Source organism: Trifolium pratense, linkage group LG4 (genome assembly GCF_020283565.1).
Source record: "Trifolium pratense cultivar HEN17-A07 linkage group LG4, ARS_RC_1.1, whole genome shotgun sequence".
NCBI lineage: Eukaryota > Viridiplantae > Streptophyta > Magnoliopsida > Fabales > Fabaceae > Trifolium > Trifolium pratense.
This window is the reverse complement of record NC_060062.1, coordinates 6,553,303-6,574,398: the sequence shown is the minus strand read 5'-3', so window position 1 is coordinate 6,574,398 and position 21,096 is coordinate 6,553,303. Positions and strand designations below refer to the sequence as shown.

General features: G+C 33.2%; 1 pseudogene; it reads right to left on the bottom strand.

Annotated features, from left to right (window-relative positions):
* Positions 1–2,303: 2,303 nt before the first annotated feature.
* Positions 2,304–19,197, bottom strand: LOC123924833 (annotated as a pseudogene).
* Positions 19,198–21,096: the final 1,899 nt, after the last annotated feature.

Genomic DNA, 21,096 nt, shown 5'->3' with positions numbered 1-21,096 from the left:
TTTTCAAATAAATACTCTCTAAAATCTCACAATCGAATTTACAATTAGTTCTTCATTCAAATACTAATATTTGACGAACAATTAAATTATCTAAATTCCAAAATATGATTATCAAAGGGATTTGTTAGGACTAAGTCTACCAAAGAAACCTTCAGGGAGGTTCATCGGGGATTCTCCTTCTCTATGTATTTGTGCCTTAATATCTTGTAGTAGATTTAATTTAAGTAAGAAATGGCCTCTTGGCAAAGTAATCTTCACTCAAACACATCTTATAATTACATAAACCGATAGAGGGGAGGACATCCTCTCATCTCATGTGACATTTTTGTCATGTTAAATCTCATCCATTCATCTTTTTTAGTAATAAGCATTTTTAATTATTTATAAAATAATGGAGTGTTTAGATAGAGACTACCTCCGGTTAAAAAAGCACGGGAGACAACCCTGTCACTCGATAGAGGTATAGGTGTGACATACCTACAGAGTGACGTGGTCGTGGGGAGCATTTCTATTATAGGCACATACATATAAATGATAAAAATTAAATCATAAATAATTTAGTCACATCAATTGATATTGACTAATTCATTTATCTTTTATATTTATGTAAGTTTTTCATATGTGCTCAAATTTAAATAGTTTGTGTTTGTGCCTATACAAATGTCCCGAGATAGAAAACTGAACAGATAAAAATCTCTAATTTTCTCAAAGGGCATCACTATGATTCAAAAGATACAAAACTGAACAGATACATACATACATACATACATACATACATACATACATACATACATACATACATACATACATACATACATACATACATACATACATACATACATACATACATACATACATACATACATACATACATACATACATACATACATACATACATACATACATACATACATACATACATACATACATACATACATACATACATACATACATACATACATACATACATACATACATACATACATACATACATACATACATACATACATACATACATACATACATACATACATACATACATACATACATACATACATACATACATACATACATACATACATACATACATACATACATACATACATACATACATACATACATACATACATACATACATACATACATACATACATACATACATACATACATACATACATACATACATACATACATACATACATACATACATACATACATACATACATACATACATACATACATACATACATACATACATACATACATACATACATACATACATACATACATACATACATACATACATACATACATACATACATACATACATACATACATACATACATACATACATACATACATACATACATACATACATACATACATACATACATACATACATACATACATACATACATACATACATACATACATACATACATACATACATACATACATACATACATACATACATACATACATACATACATACATACATACATACATACATACATACATACATACATACATACATACATACATACATACATACATACATACATACATACATACATACATACATACATACATACATACATACATACATACATACATACATACATACATACATACATACATACATACATACATACATACATACATACATACATACATACATACATACATACATACATACATACATACATACATACATACATACATACATACATACATACATACATACATACATACATACATACATACATACATACATACATACATACATACATACATACATACATACATACATACATACATACATACATACATACATACATACATACATACATACATACATAATCTGAATAACAGGTTGTAGATTGTAAACAAGTCAGTTACTACTTGCTTGATTTGAATCCACTCCTTTGTTAAATAGAAACCATTATATAGAAACCATTATAACATTTTCATTGGAAGTGCATGCCATAATCTGAACACTGATCTTCAATAACAAGAGCCACTTAAACCAAACCTCTTTGTATTATTCTTTCCATTTCTATGAATGTGTGTCTAGCACATATCTAATAGCAGATTCACTCACAGTTTATTGGTTTGGAGACCTGAAAGAAAATTATAGATTGAATGGCTTAGTATTAGAAAACCACCGCACGAGGAAAACAGAAAACTTCGCATTCAATCTTTAGAGAATCTAGAAGCAAATCAATTATACGGGTTATTAAGAAAACAAATTCAGTAATTTACTAATAGGATGATGAAAATGAAGTGGACATCAATATTTTGCACGGTAAGACTCTTTGTGTGCTTCATAGATTTGTATCTAAGTATGAGAAAAGTTTAAGCAAAAGCAAAGAGCACAAGCTGAAAAAACAGCCCACAAAGAAGTTTTATTTACTTAAGAATATAACTCTGAATACTTACATTCCCAACATGTTATAGGAGTTGAGACACTGGTAATATGCAAGGTTTTAAAGTGTGCTGCAATCACAACTCGCAATTACATCAATCTTCGATATTGAGGAAAGTTGTGGATAAATGCATTGATGCAACACAACTGTGATTGCTTTGATGTGGTCAGAGGTTCCAAAATCCTCGACTTTGAGGCTACAATTGAAGTCGAGGATTACAATTTAAAACTTTTGTCATATGATAAGGATATGTACATCTGCAATGGACAATGGTTTATTCCCTTCAATGTTTAGCAGGTTTTCAGACAAATTTACTGCAGATAATGACGAAATTTCAAATAAAAAGAATCAATATAAAGGTGCATTACCTAGACAGGCAAAACCTGCGGCCGACAAATACAGTCGAACTGCAGTTGGGAAGAAGTTGAATGAAACAATGTGTGCAGTAAGCTATAGATGCTATTAGCCTCAACATCAAGCAAGGGTGGATGTTTCTCTTAAACAGTTCTGGAACCTACCAGGCAACCCCCAGAAAGAGAAATCTCCTAAGTAGCCAGAAAAACCAAAATCCATCAATCAAAAATAGATTGAAAAAGAATGACAATTATCAATGCAACCCAATCAAAAATGCATCTTGGCACACCAATAAAAAATATGCATGTTAAACAAAACAGTTGTTCATTCTTAAATAGTAAATAATATGACATGACAATGTAGTTTGGCATTTATTTACTCAATGCAATAATGCTGTCTCCTACATTGCAAGATCATATAGTTAAAATGATAAAATTCTAATTAGAATATTGTTAACTGTTGAAAATAACCTGACCACAAATTATAGTTTTTAGTTTTACTTGCTATTTTTAGAAAATATTCACCATTCCTTTCTTTTATGAGATCGAGTACTGGTATGGTATCCAAGTTGAATGTTCAAACGTTTTAAAGCAATAATTAAGCAATGAGATACCTAACAAATACATTTTTTTTGTGACGAAATGCAGTAAAAGAAAAACTATACCGAAGGTATACACTGAATTCTTCTTGAAGCATACTATTACTTAGAATTCCAATATTGTCTGCATTTTGAATGCCTTCACTTAAAACATGTATGACTTCAATCATCAAGTATCCTGGTTTCCTTATCTTACCTCCCTTAAAGTATTAGGATCCCGAGCCAGCTTGACTTTCCCCGGCACCCCACACTTCAGCAATATGAGCAATAAAACCTGCGATCCACTGTCGGAAACTATAATTCATCCATTAGCCACAACTAGCAAAAAACCAATACAAGTTTTACAGGCACCGTGGGAATTAAATGCATAAACCCATAAATTTTCTTTAGAATTGTATGAAAAAAGGAAAATTCAGAGAAGCTCTCTTTGAAATGATAGATTGTCTGCCATTTTAGTCCAGAAAGTTATCCTTTGAATCTTTCTTATTTCACGGGATTAACCTAACAGCGCAGAACAATCGCAGGACCAAATTGCCGATTAACTAAAATTATACTTTACCTGCAATTCTCACCTCTTCCATCTTCAGCAGACAAGTTTTCTTTTTGTTGCGGAAAATCAGACTTAAGAATCTCTTTCATCTTCACACACGGCTACTGTTGTTGTTCTTCTCACTCACAAAACTAAAACTGCACTCCGGATGCACAGGAGAGGATACAAATCCAACACATCACACACCTGTTTTTACTTTTACTTTTTTTCCTATTTTTTTTTCCTTTTCGAATATAATTGGTGTGGCTTGGGGAGTGAACCAACCCAACACTTTTTTCCTTTTTTTGTTTAAAATCATCTACAGGCTCTACTTGAAGAGAGATCCTCTTAGCAGCAGATTCATTTTCATCACCACTATCGACAACAAAAATTTCATCTGGTGAATGACATTGCTCCAGTTTTCCGTCAATTGGTTCATCATATATGAGATAAACTGCTGTCTTCAACACAATGAAATTGTTCCCAAAAACAACAACAATCTCCACTTTGTCACCTGGTTCCATATTTGATAACACTCGCTGCCAGTCCTCGTTTTTAAAGGAGGAGAATGCCTCTTTCTTATAGAGCTTAATGGTGGTCTTTGTGTGATTAATCACCAACACATTGTTAAAGCCATCTGAAGTTATGTTATCTGGGCTTGAGGAATAGACAAAGCACATCATTGTCTTCAAGTTATGCCCTTTTACTTGAGGGACTGTAAAAATTACAGAAGAACTTTCGGAATTGAAGGTTAACCAATTTGGATAATTATCACCAGGGATCAAGCAACCATCCAATGCATTGACAGTCATATTCTGTAAAAAAAGTGAAAGTAAGCTCAAAATATTACTAAATAAATACACGACATTAAAATGGTCATCTATTTTTATAAGAACCTCACTCTTCTAATATTGTCTGTATAAAATATAAGAAATAGATACATTCATGGGAGAAAAAGACCTGTAAGATGCTTTCTTTCAGAACATCGGCGGCATGGCAATTCATTCCCATTCGAAACAGAAGAGACTTCAGGGATTTTTTTGTTGCTGAAATGTGCACTTGACCACAACATTCAATTAATGAAGAAGTCTTCACAATTGTTACCTGTGATGCAGTTGCAGTTGATTCCAATTCCTTAGAATTAGCTGCACTTAAAGCATCTAAAATTGAATCTCGTGAAAGTTGAAGTTCTGAGCCGCACTCTACAGAGAGACTTAGAATCTTTGTAAGGACCTCAGGAATAGATGATAGAATGTGAGAACTACTTGTTGATACATCTAAAGAAACAAGAGAAGACATGCCAGCAGGTGGTTGAACTAAGGATGACAACTTATCTATGGGTGACATCCAAGACTGAATGATAGAAGGAAATACTTCACGTGCAGATCCTTTAAAGCCACACAAAGAAATATATCCAATGCTTTTCGACCTTGCTAGTGAAAAGGGAACTTCTGTTATAGCAGTGTTATCTGCAATCAGAGTGGTTAAAGATTCCATCTGTTCTATGTCCTCTTCCAACTTGTCAATCTTTAAACATCCAGATAGAATAAGATTTTTCAGAGATTTCAATGTATAGATGGTTCTTGGAAGGTTACAAAGGCTAATACAGTCTTTCAAATTTATCAAAAGAACTTTATGAAGATGTCCAATGGTATGGGAAATCTCAGACAGCCTTGGACAATCTTTGAGTATTAGCTTTTCAAGATTAGGCATGTTTGAAAAGTCTGGAGTCTGTCTTAGATAATGAGAATGACTAAGATTGAGAATTTTCAGATTCTCCATCCTCTGCAAGAACAAAAATATTACAGAGAGAACTTAGGTAAGAAACTTAAATATATAAATAGAAGCTATTACAATGTATTACTAACGGACTAACCTTGAGAGTGGTAAGTAAAAGTTGGGCATGAAATATAGTGTGAAATTTAAATTGAAAGCTTCTTTATTCAAATAGTCGAAGATTGCATTCCTTTCATATGCCATCTTTTTACTATATCAAAGTTTTTTAACAAGGTTTAGATGGTAAATGGTGATTATATGTTTTTTCTTCTGTAGTTGAAGGAGCATTCATGAAATTGAATACTAAATATATAAATATAACTCAAAACTAGTACCTGCATCTCGTTTCACACAGGCTTGATTTTGCTGTTTTCTAACTCAATGGAAACTAAGTTTCTTTGATCAAAGTCTGAAGGCATGCATGTTAAGGGAAATCCATTCCAATATAGCCATCTCAATCTTCTTGAAAGATATTTAAAATCGCCATCAAGTCGTACACCAGAAAGTTGAAGCAATCTAAGTTTCTTCATGTTCTCAAATGCTTTGGTACTAAAGCATTTTGCATTAGGTGTCAATTGCAAAACCAGACCCTCAACAGCTTGTGTTCCCTGTGAAATATAATGGACCAAAAAGCAAAACACACACAGATAAAAGATATAAGACAAATAAAAAAACTTGTGATGAACCCAATCATTTTTAATAGGAAGCACAAAACAATTCACAACCAAACTAATATTCAAAGCGTTTGCGATAATCAACAGAACAGATGAATGTTGATAGGTGTGTGAAATGGGCAATTAGGTCAAATAAATTGGGATGGAGGGAGTATATGAAGTTCTTACAGTTTGATCTGACAATACATCCAAGACATCCTCATGAAACCATAACCTGCTACGCTTCTCAAGTTCCTTTGGTGCTATTTCACGAACAATTTCTCTTCCCATATCTCGTAGCAAATCATGCATTCCAAGCTTATTTTTATTATTAACAGTTACAAGGCTTTTCTCAACAAGGACACTTATTCCAATTTCTGCAAAAAGCCCACAACCATTTAATATATGCACAACATCAGATCTATCCATCCCAATAAAGAAAATAGCTATGTCGAGGAAAATATCTCTCTCTGTGTCATCATTTAAACCATCATAACTTATTTTCAACTTCCTTTGTACTTGATCATTGGGAATTCTCTTGAGTTTCTCTAATACACATTCCCACTCTGATACCGGTCTGTCAAACAAATATGACCCAAGGACTTCAAGAGCCAGCGGCAGTCCCCTACAATACTCAACAACGTTTTTGGAAATTTCAGCAAAATCTTCTCTGGGAGTTGCTTTCTTAAATGCATGCCAACTAAAAAGCTCAACAGACTCATTGGCATTCATTTCTCTCATTATGTAGTCTTGGTTAACTCTATTCCCTTTAATTATTTGCTTATCTCTAGTTGTGATGATTATCCTACTCCCTGAACCAAACCATTTACGGCTTCCACACAAAGCTTTGAGTTGGTCCAATTTGTTGACGTCGTCAAGTACAAGAAGTACTCTTTTATGACATAGTCTTTCCATTAATACATATTTTCCTGATTCAATGTTATGTATCTTGGTTGTGGTTTCTTTGCAGATATCATACAAAATACATTCTTGTAAATTCATTGGGCCAACATCTTGTTCCCAAACTTCCCTAATATTTGCTAGGAAGCACCTACCTTCAAAATTGCGGCCAACTTTATTGTAAATGGATTTTGCAATAGTTGTTTTGCCAATGCCTCCCATACCCCACATTCCTAGTAGTAGAACATCATTTGAAAGTGGGGTGTCTAGTAGCTGAATCATATCTAGCACTCGAGATTCGACTCCCACCGGATGATCAGCAATGAACAGATCTGTCTTGTCAAGCAAATGTGCAACTTTTTGAACAATATCCTTGATGGCCTCACTTTCGTTCCTATAAAAAATGAACCAATGAAAAATGCATATTTATTAATTATGCATATCTACATGTGCATATATGTGCCAAAAGTAGATGGCAAATTTGAGTAAGATAAATATAAATGTATGTGTTGTGGAAGTTGAATAGTTTACAGAAAGTTGCAATGGATCTGGAAGTGTTGTATGTGCAGAACGAGGAGATACTTTTAAATAAAAATTAAGATGTCAACTATATGTCACATATTAAGCAAACAGGAAATGATTTTTCACACACACACGAGTACTTATGCAGAACGAGAACACGTGTGAAGGAAAAACAGAAAATAAAAAGGAACTTAATTTAAACAAAAGGTCAATACTCAAAGGGGCGTGAATGGCCAATGAGTGCATTACAAGATGATAGAACTATTACACGGACTTTTTGTTTGCCAAGTCTGTTTGAAACTTTCGATTTGTTTTTCTTCGTTGGTCTCTTGTTGTTATTGCCATAGTTTCACATAAGACCATTTATATGTCTTCAAACAAGAAATTAAGCTTTTGGTAAACTTACCTAGGCAAGCTCATACTATATTCTTAATCTGTGAAAATCATTTTCAATTTTGTTGAATAGGTAACAAGTCATTATTGGTGCCAAGTTCACAATAAATATTGTATCGATAACTCTTTATATGGAAAAAAAAAATTGGCGGTATAGTTGATGTGCATGAGTTTTTTTCCACATTTTCTTTTATTGTTTACCTTTTTCATAGTAAAAGTTCATCGATCTGTATGTTGGCCTTGATCTTATATTATACATAAGCAATTGAATGTAGTAATTAGGAAGAAAATTAAGAACACTAGAACGATAAATAATCAATATTAACCTGGAATTTAGGACAACAAATCCTGCAAGACTAGCGGCATGACGAAGCGTTTCTCTCCACTTTGGCACCATGAATTCATTCACTTTTAAACCATTCAATGCATTTTGAAAAGCTTTACCAAACTCACCTGTTTGATGGCGAACTTCGGAGGGATCAACATCATAGAACACAGGTAGAACCACTTGACCTATAGTTCTGTTACACTCCATAATTTTCACCAACTCTTGAAGACACCAATGCGAATTGGCGCAGTTTTTGGAGAACACAACAACAGAAATTTGAGACTCTTCAATTGCTTTCTGTAGTGATTTTGAGATGTGACGACAGTGACGTCCTCTTTGAAGTGAATGATCGTCCTTGAAAACGATAATTCCTGAATTTTGAAGAGAGGAAGAGAGATGTGAAGTGAAAGACGCGCGAGTATCTTCTCCTCTAAAACTCAAGAACACGTCGTACTGTCTTCTACTGTCTGCACTATCAAAGTCTGGAGTATCAAAGTCTGGAGTAGTATCTTGCTCTTTCCAGGGTGGTAACGTGTTCATGTCAGGATCAAAAAATTCCTCAGACATGGATGGATGATTTGTGATTTCGAGGAGAACTGAAGGAAGGAAGGAAGAAGAGCTAGAGGGGATTTTCAAAAGAAATGGATTCAGTTCGCAGAATGCCAGAACCAATTATCTGAATCCAATTATTGCTACTATGTTTTGCTTTTTGAGAGTTACATATTAAACGACCAACTACTACAGCAATTTGGTCACATCCAACTAAAATATGACAATGAATAAAAAAAGAAAGTGGCCAATCATGCAATTACTACCTTGAGGAGGCCCTAAATTTCTTTCTCCTCTGTTTCTTCTTCTTCATTCAAAAGTAACAGGTGGTTTTATTTTATTTTATTTTATTAATCCTCTGGTTCTAGGGATGACGGTGTAGGGAGTACTTTACCACTCTCGTTCCCGCCATTAAAAATGCTCCCCATTCTTATTCCCTGCTTTCGAGAGTATTTTATTTTTCCTTCATCTCGATCCCTGCGGAACTTCACAGTTCGGTGGGGATCCATGAACATTAAAAAAAATCTACTATTATTTTAGATCAAACTAATGGTAAAAGAAAAATAAAGTTTATTCTAAAAACAAATAACAAATTGAAGACACTGTGAGTTGTGCGATAATTATAAATATTCCATGTAATCAAATTTATACACATTTTGTGAAAATATAAATAAATATAAGTACATGAATATATGTTATTTTAACAAAGTGTTCGGGAGATAAAATTTTATTTCCATCTCCAAAAGTCTTTTGGGGAAACTTTCCCCCTCATCCCCATCCCACGGAGGAAAATTCTCCGTCTTCAGGTCCCCAAACGGGGCAATTCCCACGGGATCCCCATTTACAGATCAAATTGACATCCATATCTGGTTCTCATGGGAAGGGGGCCGGTTCGGAAGTCTGGCCAAGAATTGTTCCTACAAGTAATTGAACTCGGGTTCTGTGGTTTTGTGGTTTTAAGTCATTTGTTGGCCGAAAATCACTCTGGCCAATTTCCCTTGCTGCTAGATTTTCATTTTGGTGAGGTAAGGGTAGCTTCTCAATTTAGATTTATGAAAATGTGGGCCCTCATCCAGACTGCATCAACATAATCAGAGATTGCTGGAATCAAAGTTTTGTGGGATGTCATATGAACATGTTAACTCAAAAGCTGAAGCTAGTTAAAGAGAAATTAAAGACCTGGAATAAATTATCCTCTGGTAACGTACATTCTCAAGTGAAGACAGCTAAGTCTTGAAGAGGTTCAGAATCAAATAGCTTTAGATGGTCGTTCTGACCATCTCATAGATTTAGAGAAAAAAGCTCATTCTGAATCAAGTTGGACTTCTGTCAAACAAAGATCCCAAACCAACTTGACTTTCCCAGGCACCCCATGCTTCGGCGATAAAAGTAAGCATTAGACACCAGTCTTGGCATAAAACCTGCAATACACTGTCAGAAACTATAAATCATCAATCAGCCACAGCTAGCAGCACCAATACATGGTTTACAGGCACCGTGAGAATTAAATGCATAAACCCCCAAAATGATCTTTAAAATTGTAGAAATAAGGAAAATTCAGAGAAGTTTTCTTTGAAATGAGAGATTGTCTGTCATTGTAGTCCGGAAAGCTGTCCTTTGAATTTCTCTTAGTTCAGGGGATTAACCTAACAGCACAAAACAATTGCAGGACCAAATTAGCAATTAATTCAAATTATATTTTACCTAGCACTTCTTTCATGTCTTTCATCTTCAGACAAGTTTTCTTCGTTTCTGTTTAAAATGATATGCAGGCTCTACTTGAAGAGAGATCCTCTGGGCAGCGGATTCATTTTCATCACCACTATCAACAACAAAAAATTTATCTGGTGAATGACATTGCTCCAATGTTTCCTCGATTGGTTCATCATATATGAGATAAACTGCTGTGTTCAACACAATGAAATCGTTCCCAAAAACAACAACAATCTCCACTTTGTCACCTGGTTCCATATTTGATAACACTTTCTGCCAGTCCTCGTTTTTAAAGGAGGAGAATGCCTCTTTCTTATAGAGCTGAATGGTGGTCTTCGTGTGATTAATCACCAAAACATTTTTAAGCCCATCTGAAGTTATGTTATCTGGGCTTGAGGAATAGACAAAGCACATCATTGTCTTCAAGTTATGCCCTTTCACTTGAGGGACTGTAAATATTACGGAAGAACCTTTGGAACTAAAGGTTAACCAATTTGGATAATTATCACCAGGGATCAAGCAAGCATCAAAAGCATCGACAGTCATATTCTGTAAAAAGGTGAAATTAGGCTCAAAAGTTTACTAAACAATAAATTAAATTTTTAATATCACATTATTATTTATTGAGCTTGGAACTGGTTGTTGTGGTTCAACAAATGAAGATTTTATTCTAATATATTTGAACATGAATGATGTTACCACAAATCCACAATGAGAGGCTGTATAGGAAAATCTTAAGAGAATCAACTTTGTACTATTCATTCTTAAGGAACAGAATAAAGTGAGAAGTATTTGTACAATAGGATACAGCAGTAGACAGTTATAACTGTCTAAGTGTCTAATTGCTTATATCTGGCACTGGCTATCTCAAGCTGTCAATAACTGAATGGAGAGCTGCCCGTAAAGGGCTTACAGCAATAGGCACAAAGGCGCAACAACAATACAAAGGTTTATTTCACCTATACTCCTAAAAATGGCATCATTTTAGTTGGGGAAGAAATTTCAAAATAATATATTTAGGATTTCATCATTTTAGTGTTAAATGTTTTATACCGAAGAAAATAGATTCACATACAAAATGTACTTCTTCAATAGTTCTAGTCTTAGATGAAAGAATTCATATAAAATTGATAATTTGATATTATTACAAAAATAATTCAACTACCAGAACTATAAGACATTAAAATGCTCATCTATTTTTATAGGAAATATACTCTTCTAATATTGTCTATAAAAAAAACAACAAATAGATACATGCAAGGGAGAAAGAGACCTGTAATATGCTTTCTTTCAGAACATCGGCGGCATGGCAATTCATTCCCATTCGAAACAGAAGAGACCTCAGGGAGCTTTTTGTTGCTGAAATGTGCACTTGACCACAACATTCAATTAATGTAGAAGTCTTCGCAATTGATACTTGTGATGTAGTACTAGTTGCAGTTGATTCCAATTCCTTAGAAGTAGCTGCACTTAAAGCATCTAAAATTGCATCTCGTGAAAGTTCAAGTTCTGAGCCGCACTCTACGAAAAGACTTAGAACCTTTCTAAGGACCTCGGAAATAGATGACAAACTGCGAGAACTACTTTTTGATGCGTCAAAAGAAACAAGAGAGGACATGCCAGCAGGTGTTTGAACTAAGGATGACAATTTATTTGTTGGTGACATCCAAGACTGAATGATAGAAGGAAATACTTCACGTGCGGATCCTTTATAGCCACACAAAGAAATATATCCAATGCTTGTCGACCTTGCTAGTGAAAAGGGAACTTCTGTTATAGCAGTGTTATCTGCAATCAGAGTGGTTAAAGATTCCATCTGTTCTATGTCCTCTTCCAACTTGTCAATCTTTAAACATCCAGATAGAATAAGATTTTTCAGAGATTTCAATGTATAGATGGTTCTTGGAAGGCTAGAAAGGCTAATACAGTCTTTCAAATTTATGAGAAGAATTTTATGAAGATATCCAATGGTATGGGAAACCTCAGACAGCCTTCGACAATCTTTGAGTATTAGCTTTTCAAGATTAGGCATTTTTGAAAAGTCTGGTGTCTGTGTTAGATAATGAGAATGACTAAGATTGAGAATCTTCAGATTCTCCATCCTCTGCAAGAACAAAAATATTACAGCGACAACTTAGGTAAGAAGCTTAAATATATAAATAGAAGCAATTACATTGTATGTTTATCTTCTGTAGTTGAAGGAGCTTTCATGAAGTTGAATACTAAATATATAAATAAAACTAAAAACTAGTACCTGCATCTCGTTCCACACAAGCTTGATTTTGCTGTTTTCTAACTCAATGGAAACTAAGTTTGTTTGATCAAAGTTTGAAGGCATGGATGTTAAAGGAAATCCATTCCAACATAGCCATCTCAATCTTCTTGAAAGATATTTAAAATCTCCATCGAGTTGTACACCAGAAAGTTGAAGCAATCTAAGTTTCTTCATGTTCTTAAATGCTATGGTGCTAAAACATTTTGCATTAGGTGTCAATTTCAAAACCAGTCCCTCAACAGTTTGTGTTCCCTGTGAAATATAATGGACCAAAAAGTAAAACACAGATAAAAGATATAAGGCAAATAAAAAACTTGTGATGTAACCAATCATTTTTACTAGGAAGCACAAAACAATTCACAACCAAATTAATATTCAAAGCTTTTGGATAATAGAACAAAACAGATGAATGTTGATAGCTGCGTCATACATGTTAGTTTTGGATCTTTAAGCTTTCGATATTTTAAATTTTCAATCAAGAATAAAAGAAAAACTATATGAATTGAAGTTCTTACAGTTTGATCTGACAATACATCCAAGACATCCTCATGAAACCATAACCTGCTACGCTTCTCAATTTCCTTTGGTGATATATCACGAACAATTTATCTTCCCATATCTCGTAGCAAATCATGCATTCCAAGCTTGTTTTTATTATCAACAGTTACAAGGCTTCGCTCAACAAGGACACTGATTCCAGTTTCTGCATAAAGTCCACAACCATTTAATATATGCACAACATCATTTCTATCCATCCCAATAAAGAAAATAGCTATGTCAAGGAAAATATCTCTCTCCGTATCATCATTTAAACCATCATAGCTTATTTTCAGTTTCCTTTGTACTTGATCATTGGGAATTCTCTTGAGTTTCTCTAATACACATTCCCACTCTGATACCGGTCTTTCAAACAAATATGACCCAAGGACTTCAAGAGCCAGCGGCAGTCCCCTACAATACTCAACAACATTTTTGGAAATTTCAGCAAAATCTTCTCTAGGAGTTGCTTTCTTAAATGCATGCCAACTAAAAAGCTCAACAGACTCATTGGCATTCATTTCCCTCATTATGTAGTCTTTGTTAACTCTATTCCCTTTAATTATTTGCTTATCTCTGGTTGTAATGATTATCCTACTCCCTGAACCAAACCATTTACAGCTTCCACATAAAGCTTTTAGTTGGTCCAATTTATTGACATCATCAAGTACAAGAAGTACTCTTTTATGGCATAGTCTTTCCATTAATGCAGATTTTCCTGAATCAATGTTTTGTATCTTGGTTGTGGTTTCTTTGCAGATATCATACAAGACACGTTCTTGTAAATACATTGGACCAACATCTTGCTCCCAAACTTCCCTAATATTTGCTAGGAAGCACCTACCTTCAAAATTACGGCACACTTTATTGTAAATGGATTTTGCAATAGTTGTTTTACCAATGCCTCCCATACCCCACATCCCCAGTAGTAGAACATCATTCGAAGGTGGGGTGTCTATTAGTTGAATCATATCTAGCACTCGAGATTCGACTCCCACCGGATGATCAGCAATGAACAGATCTGTCTTGTCAAGCAAATGTGTAACTTTTTGAACAATATCCTTGATAACCTCACTTTCGTTCCTATAAAAAAACGAACCAATCAAAAATGCATATTTACGTGTGCATATATGTGCCAAAAGTAAATGGCAAATCTGAGTAAGATAAATATAAATGTATGTGTTGTGGAAGTTGAATTGTTTACAGAAAGTTGCAATGAATCTGGAAGTGTTGTCCAATAGCTTACTCAAAAATAAATTGTATGTGCAATTATCATTAGTTCATTAACAATACTAATGTAGAACGAAGACATGATTTAAATAAAAATTAAGATGTCAACTCTATGTCACATATTAAGCAAACAGGGAATGATTTTTCACACGCACATGAGTACCTATGCAGAACGAAGACATGTATGAAGAAAAAACTGAAAATAAAAAGGTACTTAATTTAAACAAAAGGTCAAAACTCAAAGGGGCATGAATGGCCAATGAGTGTATTACAAGATGATAGAACTATTACAATGACTTTTTGTTGGCCAAGTCTGTTTGAAACTTTTTGTTGGCCAATGAGTGCTCCGATACCATATAAAGTTATGTAATTTCTGTGTGTCAAACTCAAATCACACACTTCGTATTTATAATGAAGATACAATAAAATACATTGAATGCCTAGGAAGTTGTAGTATCTAGGAATATTAACGGTTAATCTAGGAAGTTGTGTGGTTAAAGAATACTCCCTCCGGTCCTTTTTATAAGGAACAATTAAGGCAAAAAATTTGGTCCTTTTTATAAGAAACTTTGACCAATTTTCAAATGTTTTAAATGTTCAATTTCACTTATGCCCTTATTTATTATGAGAGAGAATTTAAAAATAAGTAAGTTAGTTGAATAAAGAGTAATTAAATAAGGGTATACATGGAATAAATTTAAATTTATAAGTGTATTAAATGAAAATAACTATGTTAAATGTGTTTCATTGGTCTGTGTGATTTTTTCAAAGTGTTCCTTATAAAAAGGACCGGAGGGAGTATCTACATACTTTCTTAAGTTAACATGTGCCCTAAAGGCACATTTTAAGATACTTCATATAGTAATTTTGTCTTAAAAGTTGTGCATTTTTTTCAATACAAAGCTTCCATTTTAAGCTTCTTAGTGTTTGATAATAGTATTATTAGGGCTTTAAGTATTGGGCTTTATACGTTAGTAGTCTAGTAGTCCATTAGGAATTATTATAAATTGTCTTGTAATCTTATTATGTTAACAAAATGTCATTCTGATATTATTGAAACCTTAGCCGTCACTTTGTGTTTATCTCTGAACTTTAACATGGTATCCAGAGCTTGTTTCGATCCTCCTTAGATTGTATGTTGTTATTCCGCTGCCGAGTTCCCAAAAGTTTGGGAACATGTTTGATTTTTCTGAAGTTTTTTAATGGTTGATCTGATCAGTGTGATGTTCTTCTCCTGTTACAAAAAGGATTGTCGGAATCGGTTTTGGAACGTAAGTTTGTTTTGGTGGGATCTAAGGAGTTGCCACTTTGATTTGACTCTGTTTGGTTTGATTATGCTATTTTTTGGTTTGCTTCAGTTTCGTTTGGTTATGTTCCGTTTAGTTTAGATTTTTGCGGTTTGGTTTGTTTTGTTATGGTTGGTTTTTTTGGTTCTATATGTGAGTTAAGATAATACTCACAATCTGTTTGGTGATCGAAAGCTCGCAATCTGAGATCAGGTGAGGCAATACTCACAATCTGAATATCTGAATCCGGTGAGGAAATACTCACAATATGAATCCGGTGAGGGAATACTCACAATTTATTTGGTGAGCAAAAACTCACAATCTGAATCTGATGGAGGAAAACTCACAATCTGAATCCGGTGGGGGGATACTCACAATCTGTCACAATCTGAATATCTGAAACTTTGAAACTCTGAGTGAGCGAATGCTCACAATCCGAAATCCGAAGCTGAAGTCTGAAATTTGAAGCTGAAATCCGAAATCTGAAGTTGAATCTGAAGCTATTAGCTAATTTAGTTTATTTCCAGGGTTGATTTTGTGACAAGCTCAAAGCTTAGTAAGCTTTAGCTTGAGGGTAGTATTAGAAATAAAATATTTAGTTTGAGTTAGTATAATTTTCGTTTTTTGTTTAACAAACTCTCGATGATTATCTGTTAATGCATTGTGAGTTTGAGGGGAAGTATTAGATAATAGTATTATTAGGACTTTAAGTATTGGGCTTTATACGTTAGTAGTCTAGTAGTCCATTAGGAATTATTATAAATTGTCTTGTAATCCTTATTATGTTAACAAAATGTCATTCTGATATTATTGAAACCCTAGCCGTCACTTTGTGTTTATCTCTAAACTTTAACACTTAGCATGTGCCTTTAAGGCATATGTTAGCAAGACCCTTTTCTTAATTCAAACAGAAACATTTGATTTTTTTTCTCCGTTGGTCTCTTGTTGTTATTGCCATAGTTTCACATAAGACCATTTATATGTCTTCAAACAAGAAATTAAGCTTTTCGTAAACTTAGCTATAGGTAAGCTCATGCTATATTCTTAATCTGTGAAAATCATTTTCCATTTTGTTGAATAGATAACAAGTCATTATTGGTGCCAAGTTCACAATAAATATTGTATAGATAACTCTATATATACTCCCTCTGTCTCTAAATATAAGCACATTCACTCTTATAAATTATGAATTTTCATTGGTTCGTATTCATCCATTTCTTTCATTATGGTCAACTTTATTCCCTCTAAGTATATGTTTATCCCTGGCTGTGATGATTATTCTACTCCCGGGAGGAAACCATTTACAACTCTCACATAAAGCATTTAGTTGGTCCAATTTAATCACATCGTCAAGTACAAGAAGAACTCTTTTATGACATGGTCTTTCCTTTAATATAGCTTTTCCCGATTCAATGTTTTGTATCTTGGTTGTGGTTTCTTTAAAAATATCATCAATAAGTTGTCCTTGCAAACACACTTGCCCACAAACTTGCTCCCAAACCTCCCTAATATTTGCAAGAAAGCTCATACCTTCAAAATCGCGTCCAATCTTATTATAAACGGCTTTGGCAATGGTGGTTTTGCCAATTCCACCCATCCCCACATCCCCTGTAGTAGAACTTCATTTGATTGTTGAGTGTCTAGAAGTTGAATCATATCTTGCACTCGAGATTCGACCCCCACCAGATTATTAGCAACGAACAAGTCTGTCTTGTCTAACAAACGTGTAACATTTTCAACAATTAATTCCTTGATTACCTCATTTTCGTTCCTATAAAACAGAACCAAAGAGAGGGTATATGTATGTATAGATGAGGGGAAATTTGAGCAAGAAAACTAATTGTTGGATATGTGTGTTTAAGTAGAAAAGTTACAAAGGCTCTATTTGTTAAAGGTCAGATTTTGAGCTTATAACTTATAGATAATAAGTGCATATGATAAAAAATACCTATTTGGCAAACGTTTTTCAAAAAGAACTATAGTTTATTTTACTAGCTTATAGTTTATTTTTCAAACGTTGTTTCAAGAAGCTTGTGAGCTTATAGCTTATCATTTTTTCTTCCAATTTTACCCCTATCATCTTACTTAAAAAAAATTAAATATTAATTAAACATATAATTTTTATGTCCTTTCATAATTATAAACTAGTTCAAACGTTAATTTTACCAAAGACTGCAAATTCAATCAGCCGACTTATTCGCTATAACCTAAAATTTAGCTTATAGGTTATTTGCGATAAGTGCATCTGCTGTAAGCTAGCTGACTATAAGCTAGCTGATGCTATCCGCTATTTGTTTCCCAAACATACCCAAAAGGTTGCAATTCGATTGAAAGTTCTGACCAAAGAAGCAAATAATACGTGCAATTATCATTATCCAAACAAGGCTTTGAAAGCACGAAAATAATAAGAATTAACCTGGAATTTAGGACAACAAATCCTGCTATGCTACCGGCCGCATGTAGCGCATTTCCCCATTTCACCCTGTCCGCATGGAAATTTCGGTTCCAAGGACCTTGAAATGCTTTACCAAACTGACCTTTTTGATGACGAACTTCAGACGGATCTACATCGTAGAACACAGGCAGCACTATCTGGCCTAAAGTTCTGTGACACTCCATAATTTTAAACAATTCTTGAAGACACCACTTTGAATCGGCATAGTTTTTGGAGAAAACAATAACAGAAATTCTAGAATCTTCTATCCCTTGAAGTAACGAAGTGGATATGTTATCTCCTCTTCGAAGTGATTGATCGTCCTTGAAAACGATGATTCCTGCGTTTTGAAGAGCAGCGGAGGAGATGGGAAGTGAATGATGCGCGAGTATCTTCACCTCTGAAACTCAAAAACACGTCGTACTTTCTTCTATGGTTTAGAGTGTCACTCTCGTTGTCACTCTCGTTGGGAGGAGACAAGTTCCCAAAATGATCGTCAAAATCGAAAGAATCAGAACTTTTTCGGTACAAGTGATGGAAAGGGACTCTGACATCCCGCAAGTCCAAGTTCCAACCGAAAGAATCATAAAACAAATCATCTTCAGAGGAAGGGGAAGACATGGTTGATTTTCTATGGTGTAGAGTGAAAGCACTAATTTGTTTCTCGGAGAAGAGACCTGTATGATTTAGTGGAAAATAGCATACACATCCATACCACCAACTTGTGGTTTAAATGGACCTCAGTTATTTTTTATGAGACCCGGTGATTTGCTAAATAAACACAAAAAAGAAGGACAAAAATACGACATCGTATTTTTTTTTTATGCACAGTAAAAATATTGAGGCGTACAATAAATATTAAAATAAGTAAAATTTGTTAAATTTTATTTTTATTAAAAATTTGTGTTTAAATAAAAAAAAATTTATAAAGCTATGTTATATAAATATCCTTTGTCAAAAAAAAAAAAAATGATATAAATATCATTTTATCGACAAAATAGGGAGTTTTGGTGTGGATAACCTAGTTGTTGTGGTTGTGTGGTGTTGAATGAATGTTTTGCTGGTTGTTGTCATTTTTCTGGTTTATGAGTTTCTAGTTGAGCACAGGGGCGGAGTCGGAAATCAAATATAGGAGGGGCCAAGTCTAAAAAGTATAATCTCATATATATATATATAAAATGTATTTTTTTCTATAAAAACTATTATATATATAAGAAATTTAGAAACATATAAGTAATATCTAAAGTCAATATATATGTATAGTCTTTTACATATAAGAAATACTCAAAACCTATTTTATGCTAGAGGATAAAAATAATACAAAAGTTATTTTAACATTATGAACTAGTTCTAGCTCTATGAACAAAAGAATACATGGACGTCACACACTTAAATTGCCAACAAAGACAAATAACCACAATTACTAACCAAACATAAACACATTAACTCAAGAGTCTCATTTCCAAAAAGTGCCTATAAAAAATTTCACTCTAAATATACCCTATGGTTACATACTTTCCCAATAGATATATAGTACTCTCTAATCTTTTTTATAAGAAACAATTGAATCAACAAAAATTGATCTATTTAATCTATATTATGAACCAAATAAATCAATTTTTATTGACTCAATTATCACTTATAAAAAGAACTCGAGATATCATAATACTAGTATCTTAATCTTAATCTTAATACTATACATTTGAGACTTATTTTCTAACCCTCATTTATTGTTCTTTTCTAAATGTTTTCCTCACATTAATCCTCATACAATTGTATTAAATGCATACTTAAGAAAGAAAATATTTCAAATTCAATTCAAACAATAAAATTTCAAACAAAGATAAATTTCAAATATAATTGAAATTGAAATAATCTATATATATAAATCTTAGATAGTTGTGGAATTGTCTATCTAAACCCTAATCCACAAACCAATGAAAATCTTTCATTTAGCCACATCATCCACTTACATCCATTTAATGTGGGGTACTAATTGTAATTATTATCATTTTTTTATAAAATAATAATAATAATAATTATTATTTTGAGTTATTATTCATTTTAATTTTTTTTGTTCATTTTATTATTTTGTGTATTTTATTGTTTTTTTTTTTCAAAAAAGTTAATGTTTTTGCTAATAATATTTTGTCCAATCTTTGTAAATATAAGGAGTTGGTCGATTGTCAGGACAACTTTCTAATGTTAGTAAAAAAAATAGATAAAATAAAATTTACTAATGGTTGTTATGATCTGTATGATTTTTATCATATTCGATATTTGAGTATGAGTTAAGTTGGTTTATCTTTGCTCCAATAAGTTTCAAATTAATATAAATGTCAAATTCGACAATACAGTAGTTTTTTGGTAAGAGAACTCAGAATCCTCAAATGAAATTTATAATATAAATAAAAACTTATGTTTCAACATCAATTGTTTTCCATGGTCAATTATATGTTGTCATTTCCATAGTTATTTTGAAGAATGAGTTAAATATATTGTTAATCAATGTTAATGAAAAAGATACCAAAGTAACTTCAAATGTGATGTATAAATAAATTTTTTAAATGTATAAACATATATTTAACATCTA